The sequence below is a fragment of the Ornithodoros turicata genome, chromosome 2 (assembly GCF_037126465.1).
Source record: "Ornithodoros turicata isolate Travis chromosome 2, ASM3712646v1, whole genome shotgun sequence".
Taxonomy (NCBI): Eukaryota; Metazoa; Arthropoda; class Arachnida; order Ixodida; family Argasidae; genus Ornithodoros; species Ornithodoros turicata.
The window spans coordinates 72,759,284-72,785,710 of NC_088202.1; the positions used below are offsets into that span (position 1 = coordinate 72,759,284).

A 26,427-nucleotide genomic window follows, 5' to 3' on the forward strand; every position below is an offset into this window, starting at 1 on the left:
AGGTCAACCTCAACTGCTCACGCACGCTGCATCTGTGTAGTGCTATTTTGTGTCCGAAGTAACTTGGAAGTAACTCGTTCTTTTTTTAAGTAACTGCGTAACTGTGAGTTACATTTCAGGCTGAAGAACTTCGTTATTAACTTAGTTACATTTTTCACACGGTAATTTAACTCGTAACGAGTACTTTTTTACGGTTAACTTCTCGATCTATGGTATAGATATGCGCACGTGAAATCGAAATGCCAATGAAATATAAATGGCCAGGTATCCGCACAGGCGCCTTTACTTCATGAGGAGTCGGCGGAGGAGAGTGATGAGGAAAGGAAAGGTGTCGCTGAAGAAGCGAATATGTCTATCCGAACGACGCTGGAAGCAGCGATATAGAAGATTTGTTAGAAAACGCGGAGGAGGGCGCTCAAACGATGCTGTTAGCAGACGGCACGAGCATGCAAACGGGCAGCGAAAAGGAAAGCGGACTTCCCGAGGCGCAGCCGATACACGACGCAAGACCCATGTGGTCACGTGCACTCAACTAACTCTGACGTTGCTCTTTTGGCACTCTATGGCCGCTGTCTTTTATATGACAGATGGCGAATAAGAAGAAGGTACAAGAAGCCACGTATTACAGTCTTGCTGACAAAGCATATAACTAACTTGATGACCCCCTCGTTTACTGAACCACTCACAGCGCGCGCCTTCAGATACTCTGTTATTTTCGTATTTCGAAATATAGTAATAGCTAAAGCATGGTGCACACCGTCAACAGATTTACATTTTTCCTCGCATACCCTTCAACCATCACAGGCGTCCGGCACTCCGTCCACCGTTTCTGCACAGCCAAATGCCAGTCTTGTCTCTTCAGCGAAAGTTTATTGGCAAGAGCACCTGCAATCGGCCGTTGGGCAGGGTGGAGCTGGGTAACCTGTCACCGCTATTTTGAGCGCCTTCCATAATCTGATTATGTTGTCGAAGGAGGCCTCTTGGGACTACGACGACCGACCCGCAGCTACACAAAAGGACTGCTCTTGCCGAGAGACAACAAAAAAGGAGAGAAAGAAAGAGCCGCTGCAACTGCTGAAGCGCATACTTCCATAGCATATCCCTTTCCGACGACAGCACGTCATTCAAGTTACAGAAACTTTTATCGGCCTTTTCTCTTCTTGTGGGCACGTCCAGCCGCGAGAACGCGTCTCCCGAGTGTGTAGCAGGTGCACGCTTTTCTGACTGGGCCTAGCTTCTATAAGCGTCGCCTATGAGACTTACGATGAAAGACACTGAGGGACTTTCTAGTTCTGCGCATAAATTAAATGTTTCCGTATCTCTAGTTCTTACGAAGTGATTGGAAATGATGTGTAAATGAGAGATTTAAATTTGAAAGCTACCGTTCCTTGTCATAAGTGGGAGGCAGCGGAGCAAACCCGAAAGTTGAGGAATTCAGTTGTTTGGGACAACCATTTTGACAAATGCGTCTCCTTCGCTTTTTTAAGGAAAGATTGCAATTCAATACAGTTGTTCAAAACATGATAGTTCGCCTCCAGCTGTAGAGCACACGTCGTACATTCGTTCAGGGGTTTATAGCTCATTAACAACGTTTGTTAAGGTTGTTATGTTTCGTCATTTTTCTTTCAGGTAATATACAACTCGAACAAGACTACTAGGTGTACCGTGCATTCACGCCAGTGATATTCCCCCGGAACACTCTAGTGGAAGACGGACACAAAACGTCATAGATTCCTGCTGCCACGTGGGCGCTCAGCGTCATCTGTGTTCGTGATCTTCTAACCATGGGCAATATCCTACGGCTCAGTCACAAGGTATTCCGTAGCAGACGACGAGCATACCATTGGTGTCGTCTGCAATGTGCTCTACTCCCGATATTCCCGGTCGCCGGGGCATCAACATAAGACATGGCGGCACTTCCGACCAATGAGCTGTTTTTTTGCTTCTTCCACTAGAATATCCCGTGAAAATTTCGCGCGTGCGAAAGCACGGGTAGAGGTGTGTTCTAGTGCAGGCATATGACTTCACGATATAACATAATGCGCTGTGAACTATGTAAAAAGTTCAATGAAAACGTGCAGACCTACCAGGGAACAGCATGCTGCTCGACGACAGTGCTAGTCAGAGGACGCTTGGGGCCTACGGGCCGTCTTGTATCCAAGCTCTTTGAGATAGTTACTGCTTTCTATGGAACGCGCCAAGTGAGCTTCGGCTGCGGCTTCGCGGTCGGGCGCCGCCCCGGCTTTGGATCACCGAGTGGTGCCACCTGAAACAATTGAACAGGATGTGTTCACATTTACGTCGTCAGAACGTGTAGAGGTAACCCGACATACAAGATTCGTAACATTCGCGGGAACTGTAGCATTTCCCACGCACATACAAAAGCAGATCGGGAAGGCTGTTCAGAGTCGTCCCCTATCCTTTCAGCATCCCTAATAAGACCACAGTTCAAAGTTGTGTCCAAGTGAACACGAGCAGTGTGAAACAGAATACTCTGTAGCCCTCTTACAGCCTCATTGAGACAGAACAACAAAACGAAAGCTGAAGCACACGGACGAAATGCAAAATCATCATCGGCTTGAGTTGGATGGGGGCAAAAATAGGGAATGGTTGATCCTCACCCGACGAGTTGTGCTAGACTCTCAAAAAAGAGAGAGTAAATTGGGGGAGTAATTACAGCTTCTAGTTGCCTGGCCTTGCAATTTACTCCCCAGCTCTGCAAGTAGTCCCTAAACTTGGCGTAGACTTTGTGCATTTAGACTCGAAGGCAATGCATCTAGCCCACAAAATGACGAGAAATTCAAGAAGCTAAGAAGTATTCGAGAAAAGGTCTGAGTGAAGAAAAAGTTATCTTCACCATTATCAATATGCGTCTAAGCTCTATATACGTCGTGAAGCGCATTGTAGGTGTGTTTATCCCTCCGAACTCTGGCCCTGTGTTCGGCAACCACTGAGACGGCAGCGCTGAAGAGGGGCTCCGCTGTTTCCAAGGTGGGGAGTGAGCACATTAGGCCTAATCGTCAGCGGCCACTGTGGTCATCCCATTGCGCGGTCGATGAGAGCAGGCAGTATCGCGTGGGTCATCACCCATTCTGTTGGGCCAGCTCCTCTGTTTCCCGATCGTATTTCTCTCAAAGGGGACCATCGTTTACATACGGCAGCAGCCGGCTGACAAACACCGTCGTCCTCCTCTTCAGCTCCCACAAAGAATCGCTCCTCAATATTCCAACTCGCCCTATTTGTGATGCTAATTCCACGTCGCCGGGGAAGCTCTCCGGGGGGATTTGGGAAGCGCACGAAACCAAGCTTCGGGAAATGCTTAACCTGTGTCTGCGCTGCACACGAGACAGGGGGAGCAGGCGGCGGACGAGTAACTCTGGCTCGTTTATTTCCACTCCCATTCGCCCTCCATGCAAATTCACCTCGTTGAAAATGCAGGCCGCGCATGGTACTCCAAATTTGCCTGAAATCTGAGCTGATCATTCTTTCTGTTTCTCTGGTTTCGATTGCCTCTAGGGGTTCCGTTCCTTTTATGAGCAAACGGTCCCCGGACTCCGACTTCGCGTTCTTTATTGTCTGACAGTAGCGACAGTGTTAACACGAAGAAGGTTATTGCAAACTCCGCAGGAATCTTCTTGCAACGGATAATCTCCAACATCTTACGACATGCATTTCAGGTACATCGACACCCATCTGCAAAGTACTGTCACGTGGTACCCTGCAATTATTTATAAAAAAAAATACTTGTATCTATCTTGCACCTATCTATCTGCAAACTGTTGTCATACAGTGTTCTGAAATTGCTGCTAAAAAATGCCTGCATCAATGTTTAGAAATTACTACGGGTCTAAGCATTTGACGAGCCCGCGGCAAGCGCCTAATATATTTCTTTCCCAGCTGTAGCATGTAGCATGTAGGTATAAAAATAGACAAAATATTGGCAGCAACTTTGGGAAACATGCTTAATTGCGGTAGCTTTACATCGCCGTTAAATCTTTAGTCACGTGGTCACGATCACGTTGCCCTATAAAGCTAAGGACGGACCTACCCATGATTGGTCCATAAGACACCAGTAGTCGGCTGCGGTGTCAGTCGAACAATACAGTCGCGTTAGAAGAACAATATAACGGACAAAAGAGAGTACGTCTTAGTTTTACATGCCTCACAGCCAACTTGTTCCCGCTCGCAACGGGAACGACCATGCATTTCCTGCGTCTTGAAAGCAGCAGAAAAGAAAGCCAGTATCTACGACGCGAGAGAAACTGGATGCAAAATCGATCAAAAGGCCGAACTCTGCGACACCGGGGTGGACGCCTGCGGCGAAAGCGAAATACTAAGTGATATTCAAGCTTGGGCGAAGTTCGTCGCAAATAAATATGCGTTCCATTTGACGGCCAGCGAATCAATCACACCTCGACGTCATCAGTCATACAGCTTAGTTGGAAAAGGCGTTTTATCGACCGTGCTGCTTTTATGGACCCGCTAAATCTGGTCTCTTTAAATATCGGCCGTCGTAGAGCGAATGCCTTCGCCACGCCGTCAAGAAAATGTGCTAAGTACTACGTAAAAAAAGCTAATACGTTCATGAATTTCTTCTTCTTTTTAGGGCATAATACTGCCCTTCTCTCAAGCAAATATCCCTTTTCTCAACGACACGTCACGTCATGTGGCGTTCATGGCCTGGGGAAAGATATTCATATGATGTGCAGATGGCGGGATAGTACTTCATGCGCCAGGCATCGCTTTTCTTTTACTTGATGTATGCACATGCATGTGTCTTTTTATAATTAGAAAGGAAACAATAAGTACGAAAATACTGTTTCGGTAAACCAGTCCTGTAGAGCGTTGCTGGACCTCGTGAGAATCTCTTATTTTCACTCTGAGGGAAGCCCGTCCTGTCCATTGCCCGGTAAGACCCAACACTGCCAGGGCGGGAAGGTGCACGAAGCGTTGTCTTCGTCGCCTCCTATCGAAGCGCTACCAGAGCACAACCGAAGCCTCTGCTGGAATGACGTCATGCCAGACGTAGAGTGACATCTGTGATCTGCTGATCCACATTTCGTAATCGGTAGTCCTCGCAAACACAGTCGCCAATAAGCGAGAACTAGCTCCCGTGTCGACAAGGCCGAAAGGAGGAAGTTGCGGGACTTCCCGCTATAATATGATGGGAATTGATGTAAGTCATGTCGTCACAGCTGCCGAGTCATCATTTCCCACCGTTCAAAAGTCAACGCGGCTTGGTCAGTGGGATGCCTCCGCATCTGTGACGACACTACGAGGCCTCGGACCAGACTTACTGCGGCAAGTCCCGCAACTGCCTCCTTCTCCGCAACGGAACCTCGTGCTCCACGATGGGCGCCAGTTGTAGGAAACTATCCCATACTCTCGGGGCGAAGCCTGTCCGTTCCGTCTCCAGGGGGGACAGGTAGCTTGGCTGTTCGTTGTTGCTGGCCATTTTTGTGATCAGGTAATAAACCTTGTTTTTTGTTGATTTACCTGTGTCGTGTCTTCCCTTGAGACGGGAGGTACAGGCTTGTACGTCAAACGAGAGTTGGAAACCGCTCTTCCGTGGGGCCAATGAGGGCGTCAGTCGTGACGTTGCCCACGTCTGTGAGGCCGACAACGGCAAACCCTTTCACAACCACCACCACCACCAAGGTACGGGCTTCACCCCCAGAGTGGGATAGTTTCCCACAACATGAAGGGCTGCATGCTCTAAGATGTGCATGACCAGTGTCGGAATCACCAATGACCGGCGACCAACCTGTGCTTGCAATAGCCACCTTCCTTGTGTTCCTGTACCGGCTGTTTTAAGACTAAAGCTGCTTGCATTGAAAATTAGTATCACCGGCAATACTCGTTCTCGAATGACCGGATTACAACGCAAATTATAGAGGCTGAATCAACAATTAGGACACCAATGCACAAGCGATGATGTGAGAGAGTCGACAACCAGCGAGCGGCCCCCTGGCGGGGACCGGTGTGCTAATATTATACTATTGCGCACCTCGCTCTCGTCTACATATACAGTCGCACCTGGTTAATATAACACTCGTTAATACGACATCCCCCTTTATGACCCTTTTTCTCGGGGGCCATTCCCTCCCAACGGCCTCCGCGTGTAACTCTGCTTCGTTAATATGGCATTCCGGCGCGCGCCGAAAGCTCAGCACACCACTGCACACCGTATTTAACGTCCCTCGCAGAAAACCGCCCGTCGAAGCAACTAGTACCCCGCTAGCAAGTTGCTGGCCTGATCGGCATGACCTCAACCAGAAAAGTGTGTGTTCGATTCCAGTCACCAACACTCGCTGACTTGTCGTTAGCTGCTGCCCTTGTGATGTGATTACACCAGGAACATAATGTTTGAGCAAGATGCCGTCAATGCCAAAAAAAATCTCACTTTGTGTCTACTTCTGAAGGAACACAGCTCTAGAAAAGGGTCGACTAGAACAGCGAAAATATGCAGCGTTTAAATAAAATTGGCTGGGAAATACGCCGTCGAGCAAATGGGCCACGCCTCACGCTGTCCCATAGAGCGCCCGACTGTTGAGTAAACTTGGAGAGCCTCACACAGGAACATAAGCGAGCGAACTGCTGTGTAACTGAAGAAGGTAGTATAATTCCTTGAGTCTGAGCTACAGGACAGGGACGAAAACGACAAAAACTCTCGCTCACACACACGACACAGACAACACGACATAGACGCGGTCCCAATTGCGGTGAGTGCCGCGTCACGGAAGACACGGTGCATATTCTCCTTATGTGCTCCGAGGACGCGGGCAGTCGCAGTGTCCTAGAAGCCATTTTGACTCGTCTGCACGCTGGACCCTTCACATCGTTAAAATTCGGGGTTATTGACCAATGCACCTCAAAGTGCTGCAAGCACTGGTGAGGTTTCTCGAAGAAACCCGTCTGACGGACGCTTTTCGATTTTGTCGTTAACTACATGCGGAGCCTCAAGAAGTGTTCCTCATCGGTTGAACGTTCGTCTTTTTCTGTATCCTTTTTCTATTTAGGTTACGTTTTGAATGCTTGTAGTCATTACGTAGTAGTTGTGCCAGAGTGCTCATTCAGCGCCGCACGTTCGCATTTTTATTTATTGATTTTTTTCCTGCTCAACATGATCACATTCCAAATAAAAGTTTCTACGTGAAGCAACGCAAAAATGCCCTTTTCGGCATCGTTCGAATGAAATGACGGTGTCAAACCTTTTACTCGGGAACGTTCGGAAAAAAAGACACGGTATTCACATGTACTGACATGCCGCTGTCTAGCAGATTTCATGCGATGCATGTGTTGGTCTCGCCTGCCTGCATACATCAAAAAGCGAACTGCGAAATAATCCACCAGGGTTTGCATAGCACAACAGAAATTTTCCTGCACCTGTTAAAGTAGCGCTGACGCACTGAAAAAAAGGAAAGAAGAACCAATGAAAAGAAAAGAACTCAGTTGTATTCTCTCTCACACTCAAATGCGATACTGTCTCTTTTCCCGCTTTCCTCCCATCTTGCCCTACTTTAACAATGTGATCGCATCCAGAGAACCTCCGGAGCCAAAGGGGACAGAAAAATGAATGTCTGACAATCAATAAGTTATGGTTTGTCGCTCCAAATAAATGTCAACTGAAGACAACCCATCTCGTTCCTGCAGAAGGCAGAGTAGAAACAGCGGATAAACAGCGGGCTATCGGAAAATCGGCGTTCCCTGTGTGTGTCATTCTTCTCTTCCACTGCTCAGGCAACAGCAACGCAGAGGAATGGCATCAACCTTGCAGTATTCCAGGCAGCGGGATATGTCAGGGCGGCCGTTTAGTCGCGCATTAACGCCGGAAAGGTTCTTAGCGAGAAAGAAGACATGAGAATTCCCAGCCGAGGCCCGAGCGTAAATCGTTGCGGTCCATAACGCGCTGCCTTTCCTCGAGTATTTCTGATGTGTAGCTGTTCGGCTCTTGTGTATGTGCAAGCGGTTGTTTGTGTGTAAGTGTAGTTTCTTGTATCCTTTCGCTGGACTGGGGGAATCCCTTGCATTTGTCATCGCAGACGCTATATTCAGCACCCACGTTTCAGTCGCGGATTCTTCTTGTTTGTCGTTAGCGTAGAAAGCAGATGTTATCTGACAATTTCACGCAAACGTTGTTTAGAGATAAGGAGTAACCCGTCGTCTGGTATCACTGGATGAATAGTAAGATTTTTGTATTTTACGTAATAAAAGCAAGCGAATGTTGTTTTGTTTTCCTTTTGTTTACACGGGTAGCTTGCGATTATTGTTTTGTGTAGCAAGATTCGTAGGGTTCCAACTGTCGCGCAAGTGATTGATGAATCGATGGATACAAAAAAGAAGTAAAGGAAACAAGGACACAACCTTGTACATGTGTTCTAAATGAAGGTATTGGTGAAAAGGAACACAATAAATATCGACATGTCACACGCTCGTGGGAAGAGGACTGCCACATGTAGCGTGTAAATGTTTCATTTTGGAAATGCAATTTCTCGGAGAACATACTATCGCTTCATTAGGGTAACGTGCGTGTTTCGTAAGTCGCCAGTCGAGTTCGCAATAGGAAATGGCGCAATAGGAAATATGGAATTAGTTTCAGGACGCTACACTTTATGGATGTTTTCGCGCTTCCCTAGCGGTTCAGATGCTTTATTAAATATCTTACTGCCTGGGCATCAAGAAAGAATCTTCTCTCAGCCGCGCGGTTTAGCCAACGTAGGCAAAGGAAATCATCACTAAAGTACGGCCAGCCGTACAGTTCCACCATTCTTGTTGCAGCAGAGTTCTTACTATCCCGCGTGGTTACACAATCGTCACGCGACCACATATTGCAACTGAATGGAGTATTTCACTCGCACAAAAGCCGCAGACAAACAATCCGGTGAAGGAGCCGCTCAAACACATTCGTCCGTAAAGCGTGCGTTCACAACAGTATGATGCTCCGCTTCAAGATGCATACTCTTTCTATAATTTACTCGCGATTGCACTAGTCCCTTAATTCTTTAGAGTAATCAATCTTGGTCATTAACTTTACAACGTGTACACGGTGTCGTGATTAAGAATGCATGTTGTTGCGAGGTCTCATCAACCCCAATGGCCTGCTGCGTTCCAGGCCTCCAGCCGCTTCCAGAAAAGCGCGTCGCTGTAAACCTGAATAAATTACACCTCCCCTCCAAATTGATGCATAACGTGCTAGTATGAGGTTTCGGTTACAAAGCTTTTGGGTAAATGCATTTACATGCATTTACGTAATAGACTGAATCGATGCATTAAATTTGCTTTGCAGAGCCACCCACTTATGAACGACAACTGTCATTCCAGAATCCGTGTGCTTCTCTTTACGAGACAGCGTTTCCTTTGTTGAAGCACATATGACGGTTTTCCAATATACACATGGGTTATTCGTTCATTTACAAATGTAGCAAGTCGTGTTTAGTTTTTGAGCCGGATAGTCTAATGTAAGACGTTCGGCAAATCCTTAGCGCTCCACTAAAGAGTGCAATGTGCTAAGGTGGCCGAAATTACTTAAATACTGCACATCATATTACGCCACAGTATGCGTGCGTATATCTGTAAGCAAACTGAAATTATGCTAGAAGCCGGGTTCGCATATGGCGATCTCTTAATCAGCTGGACTCTCGCCTGCTCCCTCTCTCAAAATTGCTTGGTCCCTGGTCAAATCCAGCCCAGCAACGCTCTGCATTCAAAGCTCTTTTGACCTTTTGGGACCCCCTTATTTTATTCTCCACATCACCACCAGCAATGGGACAGAGTGTCGCCCCTGGCGATGAAACTCCCCATTTATCATCTCACAATGAAGTTGTTGTTGTTGTTGATTTAAGAAAGTTGTCTTCACGCAAATTCATTTTTATACAGTTTTCTTATTCGAGAGCATCGCCCGAAAGGAGTCTATAGCTTGTATAGTTATACTCGTCACATCGCAATGAATGCCTTTCCAGCACTGTGTGTCGAACATTTCTAGAGTACGTTAAAGCACGGCCGCTCGATGGAAACTGAGTACAGAGTTTCCATCGAGCGGCCGTGGTTAAAGTGCCAGCACTAAAAAAAAGAAAACGAGATTTATTTTATCTCGTATCATAAATCAGCATCGCTTAAGACTCAGAATGCAAAACACGAATGCCGTCAGTTAGCATGACGGACCTCCACGAATTTTCGAAACAAGCGGTAAACTCCATAGTTTTGGATTATCCAGCAGTAGGTCACGTCATTGGTAATTCATCGACACGTAGACTGCGGTGGCGTCGGTTCGGTAGCATCGGTCGCATCCGTTCCAGCCGATGTCAAAACTACAGCGTCACTTAATTCCCCGCGGACCACTCACAACGATATCGAAAATCCCACGCAGAAAACTGGTGTAGTTTCACTGTTATTCGACGGAATACATGACAAGAGTAGACTCCAGATATTGAGGGTCCTCTCTGGAAAAACGAGAAAACGTCATTCTGTAACTGGCCAATGATGGCACGCCTTTGCGAAAGGGAATGCAGGGCCGTGCGGGCGTATCATAGAGTTGCGGGGCTGGATAGAGGATGGCGCCTTCCCTCCTCTGCGCGCTGCCCTCTCACTCCTTCGCTTACGGAGTGACGTCACGCCGCTGGAGCTCCTGCAGCCGCTGAAGCAGCGCTGATCTATAAAATTCGTCTAGCTAATACCTAAGCACTTTTGGAACGAAAAAAATGGCCAAGTAGACTGTTTGCCGATGCCGAACACAATGGCATCGGTTTCATAGATGGGATTCCGGATGCGACCTCCCTCTCGGACACTTGGTTTTGTCCGTAGTGGCGCTTGAAAGAACTTCATGCAGGCGGTCTAAATTATAGGCAGTCCTACCCTCCAGCACGTGCAACATGTCGCCACATAGATATACAGGCTGATGCACCTTTCGTGTAAATCAACTCCAAATTCTATAATTACAGTGCATCGCTTGCCAGGAACAACGAACACGAGATAGAAAGAGAAAAAAAAAGACCGGCGCAAGTTAGCAGCACGCATAACAGGCTTATGTCCTTACACACCATTTGCTCGTGTCTGCTTAGGCTGTCTGTTTCAGTCGCTATCGCCAATCAGGCACTGATCCTGGGAACTAAAAAACTAAACCCCACTCTTAGTGAATGTCAGCCTTTGAAAATGGAAGCCTTGTTTCATGCAGCTCTGCGAGTCGCCCGCTATGCAGGCGGGAAATAAAATTAAAAGGGAAAAACTCTAATGCTTCGCCATAATCCCGCAGGTTTCCGAAAACTCTCGCAACGCTCTTTCATCTTTACGCTTTATACTAGAAGGAATGTGCGCAAACATGCGAAACGTCGAATCAGCGCAAAATCTTGGTGTGCCGCTTCCTTTCTTCGGGATTACCTGCCCGCACATAGGCACACATGAAGATCGATCTTTCTGGCCTCCGTATTAGAGACCTGCATAAGTGTCAAATCGATATGCCATCGCTGTAAGGATTTCAGTCCGATGAAGCAAGAAGAGTGAGTACAGAAGATGCAGAAAAGCGCGTTATTTTCGTCGGAGGAAAAGAGAAAGCAGAAGCGGGACTCGGTGGGTTGACTGACATGATCGAAACGAGGGACCAAAAAATGGATGACAAGGCGAGCGAGAAGAGAGTTGAAGGCTTGCAACAGGGAGACGGACGTTTGAGCCAATCGATACTACTCCTCGGTGCAGCGCTAACGGCTTCGCTAATTGGATGCTTCGCCTTAGGAAAACACTGCCCGGATGATGGAAAGGGGAAAAAATGTAGTTAGAAAACAAATAAAATATTGTGTTTTTCGATCTCCCCGAGGGCATTCCGTTGGAGCGGAAAGAGTAGAGTACGTGCGATTTCCGAGAAGGGTACGCGTGCGGTGGCAGTCTCTTAATCAGTTTGGCTGCATGCTGAGAATGTTGTGGGAAAAGAAGATCCGTAAGCCATGTCACGGTGTAACGGACGAACACTGCAAGATATCTACGTATGTATCCAGGTGGCGTCGCATAAAGAAAATACAAGCCCCGTTAAGTGTACCAGATTTTGCACATAAACTCTGCAACCGTTTAGAGCTTTTGTACGCAACAAATTGACCGCCTACATGCCGTCAGTGCGGTGCCCTGGAAGATCTAGAGCACATCCTTCGTCATTGCCCTCATTACCAACCCTTCCGATCCACACTTTCAGTGTCTCTAAATCAGCTGGACTCTCGCCATCTCGCTATTTCAAAATTGCTCGGTCCATGGGCAAGTCCAGCCCACCAACGCTCAGCCATCAAAGCTCTTTTGACGTTTTTGGACACTGTAGTAAAACTTCGGTCCTCACTGTGAGGCGACTCACCTCCGGTTGCACCAACGACGCTCAACGCAGAACAGAGTTCGCAGAGCTAGTGGAGCCCGGCTCCAGTTTTCGAGCGTTGCACCAAATGCGCTCAACACTAGCACCGCCATCAAACTCATGTCAAACCTCCACTGAGCAGAACTGTCCTCGGTGGTGGCTCAGCACACCGAGCCGAGGTCATGCCGTCAGCCCTTTGGTCGGTTATTTATTGAAATAAGTTGTGCGGAGACGACAACGAATGGTTTTCAGTCATTACTACGAGGAAGAATAATGTCGACGGTCCCTTTGCGGATATAATTGCATCTGACAAGAAGGATGGGCGTACAATCGGATGTTCAAAATCTCGTAACGGTTTTGTGTAAGCGGTCATGTTGACTGCTGTGAGGTGCCTGCGTGTGCGCGCCAAAGTTTTGGTAATACAGAATATGTGCTGGCTTAAGCACAGCAAAATAATGCCGCAGAGTGGGGTACGATGAGAAATGATGTGAAGGCACAAGTGAGCAGCATTCAACTATCTGATTTCTGCGTCATTCTTCGTTGGCTTCGTGCGTGTTTGCCCAAGACGAAGATAGCCACTATGGAAGCAGCCTTACTTCGTAATTTTTTTTCATTATCACCCGTGACTCTGCATTACGTACTATTTCGAAAGGTGTGTTTTATGTGGTGCCGTTCCTCTTGCCTGTGAAAACGCCTAGCTGCACAAGTGCAGATAATTCCGGTAAATTCCGCCGTGTTGTGTTCCCAAGCAGCACAATGTACTGAAAGTCGAGTGCAGGGCTGGACGGGTAGGTGGAAGGCCTTGAACAGACGCCTGAAACTAAAGAACATTGGTAAGACACATACCGTCTACTCCTATTGCACTCGACTTTCAGTACATCGCCCCAAGCAGCACAATGTACTGAAAGTCGAGTGCAATAGGGGTGGACGGTATGTGTCTCATCAATGTTCTTTAGTTTCACAAGTTTGTTCAAGGCCATCCACCTACCCGTCCACCCCTATTGCACTCGACTTTCAGTACATTGTGCTGCTTGGGGTGCTGCTCGGGTTGTTGCCGTGCAATAATTACTTCCTATTACCGTGCGTACAAGCATTTATCAGTTATTCAGCTGCCAGTTGGCATCGCTGCTTTCTCTTCTATCTTATGATAAGCGACGCGTGAATTGGTCATGTGACCTTAAAAAGCCAATAGCACGCGACCCTCGCCGCAGACGAACAAAAAATCCCTAGAATTCCCTAGCCTGATCTTGGTTTTGCAAAGTGAGGGGCTTAAGTGAGCGTGAGGTTTGGAGCACGGTTGAGGGCTTCCCTCCGCTGAACGTGTTTTAAGGCAACTCAAGCGCTAAGCTGGTCCTGCGGGAGCGGCGTCTTACGCCGAAATTGGTGCAACCAGCGGTCAGTGTTCCATTTCACCACATTACCGCACATTACCGCCAGCAACGGGGTGGCGATGAAACTCCCCGCTCATCATCATTTTAACAAAGTACATAGTAGTTGTTGTCGTTGCTCATTCTTGCATAGCACGGTGTGGTAAGTGATTTTCGTAAGGTATTCTATGCAACTCGTTCCATCAGTATGGAGCTTACCGACGCACTGATCGTCACCCGCCACGTGGTAAATAACACAGTCCCTCTCTTTCCATATGCATTTGCCGAGTGACGTGCCTGTCACGCAGTTTTATGTTGCTCGGTGGAATTGTTCGACCTGTGCGGACTTCTTGGGGAAGTGTGTATGCCAAGCTCTGTCTTACCATTTCCCACAGGAGCTTAAAATAGGGGCTGAAGAGATATCCCGTCCCCCATCCAAATTGTATCTGATATCGTTGCAACCGCGCATGCTTCTGATGATTATGCACGAAGCCGGGATATGAGTAGTAGCGGTGTCCAGGCCGACACATAGGTGAAACAGTCCTGTTGCGTTGAAGAAAGAACAGGAACCGACCTCCCACTCTTCCATATTAAGGCCAACCTCCATGGAGCGAATGTGCTGCGAAAAAGCGGCAAACTTCGCCCAACGTCGGACGGCCCTACGCGAGGCGTCAAAAATGTGAGAGTTGGCCGCCGATCTGGCCTTGCCATGCCATATATTTACGCCGAGCGCCCACGTTTCCGAAAGCGTCAACTGCGGATGAACGCGAGGCCGGCCAATCAAAGCGCACTTCCACTACAATTTTGCGTCACCTACGTTTCGCTGCCTTGTCGTCTGCTGTCGGCTGCACACCGCCTAGCATGCTGCACCGCTGGAACGCCAGGCATCCTCTGCCAAGAACCACCTGTTCCTTTAGCAGGACTGCGTATGCCTTTCGGTGCATTACTGGACGCGGTTTTTTAGACAGTCGTTGACTTTAGTTGTCAAAGTGAATGTTTTCGAACGACTGATTGCACTAAGCTCTCACCTTGTGCTCTAGCAACAGTGACGTCGGAGGAAGACTTTCCGACGTCATTCGCTGGTTTTTCGTCGCACGCACCTGGTGCCAGTGAACAACTGGAGGTGGAACTTCGTCGCAAAAAAATTCGTTCCATGGAGGTTGGCCTTTATGAACCATGTTCGGCAGTGTTAATACATGCTCTTTGTCTTCTACTGACGGCACACCAAGCCTCTGCCACAATGTGATGAATATTTACATATTGCAAAGGCAACGTTTTAGAGCACTTTCGTAACAAAACGGTTCCCGTAGAGCGAAAGTTCACGGAAGAAATCTGCGCGGTTCAATGCTTCAGAGGGGCTCGTACAGATGATTACAGATAAAACCGCATTTCTCTCCCGATATCCTTCTCATTTCTGCTTCCTAACACAGCGCAGTATGGGTACGGAGCTTTAACGTAACATAAGGAACTACCCTACACGAATCGTCTTAATACATCTACCGGGTGCAACGGGGCAGAGCCCTAATGAGTGACACCAGCAGTCCCAATTCATCATCCCCTTTTTCGTGGGTGTGTGTATTAGCCACATATTGCGGTACAGTCAATTATCACGCGAATATGTCACTTAAACAGGATTCGCCTATATGTTCTACGTCATCTACAGTTCGTGAAATACGAACGCGAAATGCTCACATCGAAAGCACTGACGCGTGTGCACTATGTTTTTGGACTGCTACAAACGAATGTGGATTAACGTGTCCACCTATCTGCGACATCCGCAAGACATCTGCGGCGTTTGAATGGCATTTAGAATAGCACTAACCCAGAAAACAAAATTTTAGAAAAACGCAGGGTTTTCATTTTTTTGCTTGGGCATACTTGCGCTCACGCATGAGTACTCATTAAAGGGAAACAAGGCAGCCGACCGATGTTGGAGGTTTTCTTTTGCAAAGTTGGTGCACTTGAGCCTTTGAAGCCATCACCGCACGGTGTCTCGAGTGGTTCTTCAAAATTAGCGACAAAGCGGGGAGACCCTTTTCAAAGTTGCACCGAAACTCCACTTTCATGCAGTTTAATAAGGGCGAGAGACGCAAACTTTCAGTACAACAGACAAAAGCCAATTATGAAAAAGCTTCCATGACGTCAGAAAGGACGTTCAAGCTTGAAATGATGAAGAAAGTATCTGAAAGCTGTACGTTCAATGAAGCAGTGGTCTTCTGTCCGTGCTTTCTTCCCTGAGGATAAGGTGAAGAAAGAGACGTTGAGTAGTAGAAAGTTTGTCGGATAATACATTGTGTGAGAGTACTTCAAGGAGGATATTGCAAATCACACGGAGACGATACAGTGTACAAAATTTATTTGGGATACATGATGATGAAGCGACGAACTATCTGAAAACACGTTTTTAATTTCATTACATAAACTACGAGGAGATGATCCAGCATTGGATATTTATCCTGTATATGGATATGTATCAAAATATGTATCGATACACGTAGTACTAGTACAACAATCCCCGTAGTACATCAGCGACTTATGGTTTTCATTGTTGTCACCAGACAGCTTCAGCACCGCGTACATTACATCTACGTGGCTCTAACTCGAAGTGTTCGATTTAGTTTAACGAAAAACGATATATATGAGCTATACCCATAGAGGAACCATATGCAACACTCACTGAGATATAACGACATTTAACATTAGCGAACCATAGAAATGATAAGGAGAGATGTTAGAAGAAAATGTGGGAGCGAGAGAAATTGGGAAAGTAAAGGATTTGTAAGAAGGCGTTGTCTTCTCGTAACGTCCAAATCCGGGAGCCGCCGTGACAGGATACAGCAACGGCACTTTAACACGTGAATGCAACTCAGCCTCAGCATTTCTGGTATCCAGAATAATCCAAGTCCCGTTTTTCTTCTGGATCCCGTGTATGACATACGTTCCTCTTGTCTGCTATCATCGAGTGTGCTTGGGTTGCTTCCTATTCCGTAATGGGCACTGTAGGGGTATTGAAGGGGTACAGTACCGTGTAAATTGCCCACTGCGTCGTGTGAGAACGACGTACACAGCTTGTAGGAGACAGCGCAATACCGTTCTTGACACGTTAGGGCTAGCTGGGCTAGCATATCCGTCCTGGCGTGTTGTTGAGGTGTTCCTCTGCGCCATCTTGGTTTCTACACTCTTACAAATAGGTCTTCTATCGTGCCGTCAAGAGCTGCCGTCTCTTCTAGATTCACGGTCAAGGTCGACGTTTTAGACGACAGATGCCCACGTGACCCGGGAGGAAAGAAAATACCATAAAAAATTGTTATGCTTTTTTTGGCGCGTACGCCGTGTAGAACACTTTTATCACGTGACCAGGGATCGGACGTCGTGACGTCTATTTCGTGTTGTCTAAACTTTTGTTTTATCGCGGCTGTGGTCTCTATGCGCTCGGAGTGATCACCTGACCGGCGTCGAGGAGTCACGTGATCTATGCGACAGGGCCAGAGATGCTGTTGGCGCGGCACTGCTCACACCTCGTCTTCGATGCCTTGTCGCAGGGGAGTCCCCGATATCCACCATTAAGAATAAACGTTTAAGAATAAAACATTCAAGAATAATCCGCTTAAAAAATACACGGTTAAAAACATATCTCCTAAAATAAACCGCATACTATCCCCGCTTAGAGATCACCGTTTAATAACCCACCATTAAAAATAAACTGTTTCAAAATCCCCTCACCATCTAGCACGGAGGCGGACTGATTGCAATTTACGCCGGGTTATATCATGTGATGTTAGGTTAGTTTAGTGTGGTTTCGGTTAGTTTGGGATAGTTTAGGCTAGTTTGGTCCTGTGAGGTTAGGTTAAGCCCCTTGCTTACAGTTCACCTTGATTTGGGCCATACCACATGGCTCTAGCAACTGTAGGGTGGATTTAGGGGGATTCTGAAACGATTTATTTTTAACGATATATTCGTAACCCTGGCTTCCTTAGCGTTTGTATTTAAACGGGGATATTTCGGCGATTATTTTTGTGCGTTTATTTTTAAGCATATATTCTGGGAGATATATTTTTAACAGTGGGTACTTACGCGTTTATTTTTGAAAGACTATTTTTAATGGTTTCAAACGAGATACACGCCTTGTCGCCAGCGTTTCCTCGCTTTGCTATGCGTTTCTGCGATTCTTTGCCAGGTAAGCCACATCCGTTTAATAAATTTTATTGTGATAACTATGTTAGCAGCAGTACTATTGTAGTGTAGTGACTACCTGTTACTTCCCCACGCCTCTAACGAGCATTTGGAAGGTGCAAGGGCGAATGGAAGTGTCATGGCGGTCGTGACAGAACGTCAACGAAAGTTATCTGGTGATGCTTGAGGAGAGAAGTTATTCGAGAGATGCTAATGTGTTATAAGCTCTATCTGGTTCGTAACTCTGTTAGAACTGCCTCTAAACGTGGACTTCACGAGCGCCAACGCTTGTGTATGGCGCAGGATGCTTTTGTCTTTCGGGGGCTTGTTTCGACCGTAGTTTGAGTAACCATTCTCTGTCTCAGCTGGCCGCAGTGGGTATGGACGTCACCAACGAAGACTACACGGAACATGCGTCCAGTGCTGGCACTCACCTGTCGACCATGTGCAAGGTAATACGTGGCGGCGTTGTTTGCATTGCATGCGAGATGAGTTGATTGTAGTTATTAGTTTGTCACGTGATAGCTTGGCCTGACTGGCGTGTTGATCTCCGCAGCATTCAGTAAGATACCTCTCTGATCTCTCCTCCTACATACTTGGTACTGCTGTGGTACCAATGCACCATTTTTCTCTCCTCCCCGCCTCACCTATCATCGTTTGAGTCTAAGCTATAGTTTGTACCCTTTCACTGTTGTCGATAGTGACGTTTATTACACTTAATGTTGTTCCTATCCACTTTGTAATGCTTCTTTGTCGTCGTTTGGTTTGTCACAGTTATGCCTTGAAGCAGAATTCCGATTCGAGGCCAGGATGGGAAGCATGGGGGAAACGCTGCACAACGGGTGACAACTGCCGTATCAACAGCCCCCACAAAGAGATGGAGAGCCGCTGTAATGTGGTGATTATATGCCCTGAGCAACAAACAGGTCTGCATCCCAGCGGAACTCGTTTCGTAGCAAGTTTTAAGCTTGCAAATAGTTTCGCAGCAGCGGCGTCGAGTCGCGCCGTTTCGTGCAATCTGTGATATTTTGACTATGTGTAGTAGTTGTTATTCATTTTTATTTTCTCTGAGTTACTTCTCTCTGAACAGGGTATTTTGCATAGTTTGCAAGTCTAGTCAATATTCACTGTATCACTGCCACAATTTCACAACTTTGCCGAAATAAAGTATTCGATCCTGTTAGAAACAAATTCTGTTGACTCCAAGCCTGCCTTCGACTGCGCCGTGGGAAAGGGGAAGCAGGAGCACGCGGGGAGGGGGAAACGACCGGGAAAGGAGGAAACTGTGAAGCATAAAACAGACACCACTTTTGTGGCTTCTACGAGGGAAACCACGTGATGCGACGTCATTCCCCGCGCTTTCGCGTGGTCTCTACGTAGAAACCCCAAAATTTCCGTTTTTAGGCTGTCTGTAGAAGGCACGATAGAGGACCTATTTCTAAGAGTGTACGCATTATGAGAGCCCTATGCTACAAAACACTTATCGGTCGGAAGTGTAACAGTAGCACTTGATTGCAGATGATCTCGGTAAAACGATAGCAGATAAAGCAAGACATGGAGATGGCTAATGGATTTTGATATCGCTCCATAACGAGTGCCAGATTATTTTTCTTTTTTCGTATTCTCTAAAGAAGATGCGTAAAATCTCGCACCATTAGCGTCTATCCATTTCGTTGCTCAATTCTACGTTAAACTGTTCTTTCCAGCGCCTGACAAGAGAGGGTCATTCGCTCGGCTTTGTTCTATTATATTCCTAGGAGCGATAAAAGTTGAGCGCTCGTTGCTGCGTCTAGTAAGCGCCATTGTCCTTCCGCCGAAGCAGGTGCACCCCACCCCCCTCACGTCTTGCACAAGGTGCATAACAAGTAGATAATATACGCTTTGTTAACGCTGTTCGCGGTACGCAAATGAGCTGGTTTTCAATGTCGTAAAAGTGCTGAAACCATGAAACCCCACAGGTTTTATAGGATGTTCTAATCTACAACAACAAATACAATTACAATTATTAATGTGAAAATTCAACATCTCAGTTGTGAATTCTAATCAAGAACCTTTCTACCTGTACACCTTTAAAGTTCTACAAAACCGCATCACAAAAGCCTCGCCCGAGACACCGGTCAAGTATTTTGCCTTATGATAGTTTTGTTCACTCAGCGCTGCAATCATAAATGTTGTTGAAACACTACCTTAAACGAAACAGATGCCGGTATTGCGTCATTCCACATACAGGGCGTCCCAGAAAACGTGTCATTGAATTGTAATAAAAAAACTACACCACTTAGGGTCATGCGGCCAATGGCATTTTTTCTTACTGGGTTTTTGCCACCTCCTCATGTGAATGTCGTGTAACGCAAGTTTAATTATGTAAATATTTGCGAACTTAAGTCGGAAATTTGCCTAGTAAATGTCACTTTTTTACCCCACCAATGTGAAGAGCGTGTCTAATTTAGTCAAATTAATGATAATTGACACGGATATTCAGGAGCTATCCCATCGGAAAAAATAGCCGAACATCATGATCTACGGAGGTCGCACTGAATAGCGCACGATGAATTTTTCAGCGCAATCTTTGTCAGTCCGACGAAAGGAGGTTGGAAACCCAGCCCTCCCAGACATCGCAGAAAGAGATAAAACAGGCACGGCTTATCACGTCCGACTTTCGCTGGGATAATATTTTCCCTCTCCCAATTTTAGGAACTGCTACTTTTTCTACTTTCACTCTGTGGGCTGGCTTCGGAACCTCCTTTCGTCGCAATGAGAAAGATTGCGCTCAAAAAGTCATCGCGCGTTATGGTCCGGTGCCACGAAAAGCATGATATTCGACTATTTTTTCCGATGGGATAGCTCGTGAATATCGCTGTCAATTATCATGAATTTGAGTGAATTCGGCACGCTCTTCATATGGGTGGGGTAAAAAAGTGACCTTTACTTGGCAAATTTCAGAGTTCAGTTCGCAAATATTTACATAATTAAACTTGTAGTACATGACATTCACATTAGGAGGTGGCAAAAACCTAATAAGAACAAATGCTGTTGACCGCATTATTCTAGGTGGTGTAGTTTTTTTATTATAATTCAATGACACGTTTTCTGGGACACCCTGTATATTGTTAGGCAGAAAGTTGGTATGGTATCGTTTAATGGAGACGGACGACAGAAAAGACGGCAGAATATGAATAGCGCGCGGTTAAGAAGACGATGATCAAGTCGATGAGGATGAGTACGATCCGCGATCTTCTTCACAATATATACTTCTACTGTCTTGCGTCAACTGCCGATGCAGCTACAAGCCTGCGATTTAGCCAGCAAGTCTGCCATTTATGCCTGCACATTCATCGGTGTGGGCATCTGAACACCTGTGTAACAATTCGCGCTGCAGCCATGCCGGAACGAATATCACCGATCCAATACATAATAGAATTCGCGTTATATTTTTCCACGCCCGACATGAACTGCACATTAATCTTAGTCACACAGTGTAGCAACTGCGCAGGGTGGTAAGCTCGAAGGTCGTACACGCGAGAAGCCTGGTCCAACGGACACTGCCATTAAGCTCCAATTGCAGGGAGCTCGTTCGCAGTACTCAAACACCCATCAATCGACAGGTACAGGGCGTACACTTGGCACTACCATAGGAGTCACGGTCATCAATGCGAAACGCACAAGCGATTATTCCTTCGGACATGAAAGGAGTCCTAGAGCTATGTGCTCTACGGCTAAATAGACCATACAGGCGGCGAACAAGAAAGAGGTGGTTCGCTCCCTTGTACGCCCGGGAATTGGAAAAGCACGTCTGTCACAGCGTTGCGCCTCCCAACGGTCGTGAAGAATCCCGTTGCATTTGCCAGAAACAGATGATTAGATGTCTGACTGCAGCCAGTCACGCACGTCGGCTGACGCTAGCCTGTAGACCCTCTGAGTGCCACTGGCAGAACGCTTTTATCTATGCGTATAGGCATTTTGAACTCTTAATAATGGGGTACGCATTTTCATCCCAATTGCAGCTTTCGCTCGATAAACGGGTTCTAGAGCCGACCACATGCAAACAGCCAGCAATGTCTCCGGTTTATTTTATTCGCAGGGCGTTGCACCGATAGAGAATGTTAGTAGATCGTCGGTAACGGTGTTCGAAGATGTTCACACCAAATCAACGGATAAGGTTTTCTGAGTCATGCATGCTGCCTGCCATTGGTCCCGTACAATAACGTCACGGTAACGTCATCAACGGTCTCCTAATACTCTCTATTGCTCGATCGACACTGGCACATTTCTCAGAAGCCGCCGGATCATCATATAATGACATCATATTTGCCGTTCCCATTCATATCATATTTGCCGTTATGTAGACGTTCAACATGGCTGAGTCGAGAATTTGCAACTGAGGTGTTGGGCTGGTCGCCAACCCAGCAATAGGTGTGAGCACCGCAGGCTTTCATGCAGTTTGGGCGTACATCTGTAATTGGGACCAGTGACTTCCCGGAAATCGGGGAGGGGGGGGGGTGCTGAGCTTCCAAAAGGCGAAGGGGAGGTGTATATGGCTATATGTATATGTTTACGAGTATATGTATTGGTAACCGAGCAGCATTGGGCAGTTGTTATTACAGAAGACATTTCTGTTTGTCGTCGTAACCTGAAATCCTCTGGACGTGCTTGGTAAACCGTGTATGCTCCTTAGCCTTCCGCAAGAAAACATTTCAAGCGTGTTGTTTTTGTTAACTTCTGCCCACTACTAACTTTTGTGTCACAACTAATAATTCCCCTCTAATGGTCCCCCTGGAACTCACAGTATTGGAAAATAAATAAATAAATAAATAAAATCTAAGAAACTGCAGGTGAAGTGTATTCCGGATTCGACCGAGACGCGATACCTATAGCCATGCCGAAGCAACGACGAAAACAGGAACGGACGAACGAAAGTACAGTCGCTATCGCCTTTCGTCCGTTCCTGTTTTCGTCGTCACTTCGGCATGGATACCTACCAGTGTTGTACACAGCGGCGCTACTATTAGATCCGCTACCGTATTCGCTACTTTTATCAATACCGGAGTAGCGATCCCGGTACATTTTAAATAGGTAACGGAAAAAGTTGTTCCGCTACAAATATGGGTAGCGGCGGGTAGCGACTCTTTCTCCGCTACCGCTACCGCTACTTTTCATGATATTGAAGACGTGGAACCCAGAGAAAAAAAGCGAGATAATGGCGAAGCAGAGTTCTTTTCTTGTTATTCATATTATCTACTTGTTAATCAGGCAGACTGATGCGACTATCTTCCATTTCGCTAACTCTCATAAGCTAAGCACAATTGAATTATCGGGAATATAATTTGCGTTATTGTGTGAATTTTTTAACTTTTTTTTAACTAACTAACTAATTTTTTAACTCACATTTGCAAGACACCAAAAGGTATATATATCATACTAAAATTGAGCATAATGAGCAGTATGAGCATAATGAGCATAATAATCGCCCCTGGCGAACTCCACAGTCATCATCTTGTAATAAATTTGTTGTTTTTGCATAATATGGGCTACGCAACTAATTTCTTACATGCAATCAGTTGCAAAACTATATAGTGTGAGCGCGTTGACAGCACATTTCAAACTTTTGCAAATGGACAAAATATAAAAACGCCGTCAAGTCCACAAAGGAGATAATCAGAGAAATTCAAACTGGTAGGAGCATCTAATTTTATTGACGAGCTCTCGTGCAGAATCTGCACTTCACCAGGTGGCAACTTTTCGGATCTGTTTTAGGGTTCATCTCCGTATGACAGGTTTAGGGACAAGTTACATGATATCTTTTTACTGTAAATGCTTCATTACGGAGCGAATTTCACACGGGTAGACTCTTCCTGAGGAACTCATACACCGTACGTAGTTTTACTTACTACGTAGTTGGCATACTTTGGTGCAGTATGTCAACAACACTCAGAAACCTGCCTATCTTTCTTGAAGGCGTTGGCCCTGGCGTTTGATCTTTTTACTGGTAGCTACTTATTAATGACCACATGAGGGGTCGCTTATGATGGCATTTGCGTCACTTGTCCACAGGAAAAGCTTATCAATCCGTCGACGGTAGTTTGAGACGCAGACGGAAAAGTTTGAGATTGGGCTACGTGGACATCTCGAAAAAGTACTGTTAGCGCAGAAAAACAGTCTTGTTTATGAAACATTCTGACGGAAAAATAATTAAATGCACTTATGCGCCATGCGCATTAAATTATGTCTTAATTGCGAATCATCTCAAGATCAACATCAATGTGAAATAATATATATTGGCTTTAGGTAGTGGTATACTTTATGCTGCACGCTGGCTATGTGAGGAAATATAAATATTGCATCGTCTTTAGACGCATTCTGCAACGAGGTGCCTACGGTATGGTATTGCCTAGAGAAGGGTTCAAGAGCGGAAAACTAGCGGCATAGTACATACGTTACTTTGGTTTGGTAGCGGTATCGCGTTACTTTATCAAATTTGCAGCGATGTTAGTATTGCTTAATTTTTTTGTTGAGTAGCGGGAAAGGTATTCCGTTACTTCGTTTTGGTAGCGGGTACAACACTGACACATACCAACCTGACCAACTTCTACTATATGTAATACTTATAGATCCATGTACACATCATACGGCTAACCGACAACAGTATTTAATTATGTTGAATCCGCAGTTTCCATTTTCGTAGCGTGCTATGTTAAACTTATCACCCACTGCGGTATTAAAGAAAAATACTCCTGCACTCTAAGGAAAAAAAAAGAAGTAAAACGGGAGTAATTGCAGCTTCTACTCCCCTAGTCTGCAATTACTCCCAATTTTAGTCCCCTAACCCGACAGTTAGTCCCGGCATTTACTCCCCAGGACTGCAAATTGTCACTGAACGTCGCGAATGGTCTCCTGAATGCAACATTCTACGTAAACATGTGCTCTTGGTCAATTTGAACGGCATTTGGCTGTATAACTCAGACAACGTGGCAATTTTCCAGCCACACAGAGTAAGAAACAGTTAGCGCATCGTTATTCGCAAATTGTGCCCTACTATGGCGCAAGATTTTATATCACTCGATATATCACGATTGACGGTTTGCTTCAAAGTATTTTCATGCATGCACACTAATTATGTACCTGGGACACTTACAACCGCGCGTGAAATGCAGTCTCCACTCTGTGACATTCATTTACTCCCGTACATTTACTCCCGAAAGGGACTATTTTTTTGTGGCAATGCATATAGTCCCCAAAAGGAGTAAAAGTACTCCTTTTTTTCTTAGTGTGTGATACTTTTTGGACATACGGTTTACCGCCGGGCAGTAAATAATGTCGTGCCGAAATTTGATGTTTTTCTTTTTTATCAGAGGAAAACATCTCTGCGTTGTTCCATTTATGGAACATTGGAACCTCATGTTGTAAAAAGTACACCGTATCAGGTAAACATGGATTTGTTGGGAGTAGCATAACATGAAATCTGCCACTTTATAGATGCCACGCGTCCTACGCGTCTATCGATTCCAGGCACTTGATGACAAAATACACGCACGCATAACAATTAAAAAAAAACAATTTTTGCTATGGCAACGTGCATATTATAGTTCACAACTGGCGGATCTTCATTCCGTTGGATTGCACAATGTCTTGTTTGTATGATACAAGGAAAGTATCCACTGGTTGAAGTGGTTGAACGCTGACTCGTGGAAGACTGTGCACATGGCCATGGGCCTGGCCCTCAATTCGTCCTTAATTGCAAGCTGATCGCACACAATATCTCGGTGAAATTCAAAGTGTATCGTTCTTTTCTGGAGTTCACAGTGCGGCACTAATATTTTCGAGAAAGGGCGACGAGACCAGCCCGACACTTACTTATAACTTTACACTCGTCAGTGTAGCCATGGAAGCCCCAGAAACAACTCGATCAAACGGAGAAGCCAGCAGCCACAACTGCCATATTTAGACTGTGGCCAAGCAAGCCACATGCCCATTTCCCCGTTTTTTTTTTCCTTTTCGTCTAATAAATATATCCCCCCCCCCCCATTTCTAGCTTCGCAGCTCCTGCCTCTATGTTTCATGTATCCGAGAGGTTCAGTGCCTGTACGTTCATTCTAATTTTCTAGTGGGTTAGGCTGCTTCGGTTCTAGAGTTCCATGCATTCTTTGTGTGCTCAGAAGCACATTCTCATCCTCCCCCACGTCTTCGTGTGTTACTGTATATACTGTCGTATACTGTTACTGTTACTAAAATATAGGTCTGCGCTCCAACTTACGAGGTGTAAAAAAAGAAAACGTTGTTTAAAAGAAAAGGTAGCGTTACCTCTAAATGAAATCGCGCTGACTGAGAAGATTGGCCGTCATCACAACGTCACGATGCTGGCACTAACAAAACCAGAGAGGCGAACCGAATCTGAACCCGAACCGAAAACCGTTATTAACCGTTTTTGGCCGAACCGAAACTGAACCGTTAAAAACAAATACCGGTAACCGGCTCAAATAACGGTTCATACGGAAATAAGGGTGAAACTTTGCATGTTGTTCGTGAACATAAAAACTACTTCTTTCATCCTTTTTTTCTTCTTTG

The 26,427-nt window shown here is 46.0% G+C and overlaps 1 protein-coding gene and 1 long non-coding RNA gene across 10 annotated transcripts in view; both read right to left on the bottom strand.

Moving 5' to 3' along the window:
• The window catches only part of LOC135385561 (uncharacterized), a 390,670-nt gene that overhangs the window by 351,432 nt on the left and 12,811 nt on the right, over positions 1-26,427 (bottom strand). The window lies entirely within an intron of this gene.
• LOC135385560 (glutamate-gated chloride channel-like) overlaps positions 1-26,427 on the bottom strand; it is a 468,552-nt gene that overhangs the window by 206,783 nt on the left and 235,342 nt on the right. For all 9 annotated transcript variants that reach the window (XM_064614944.1, XM_064614942.1, XM_064614941.1 and 6 more), the window contains one exon: positions 2,088-2,266. The gene's annotated coding sequence lies outside the window, so the exon portion shown is untranslated. The remainder of the gene's footprint in view (positions 1-2,087; positions 2,267-26,427) is intronic.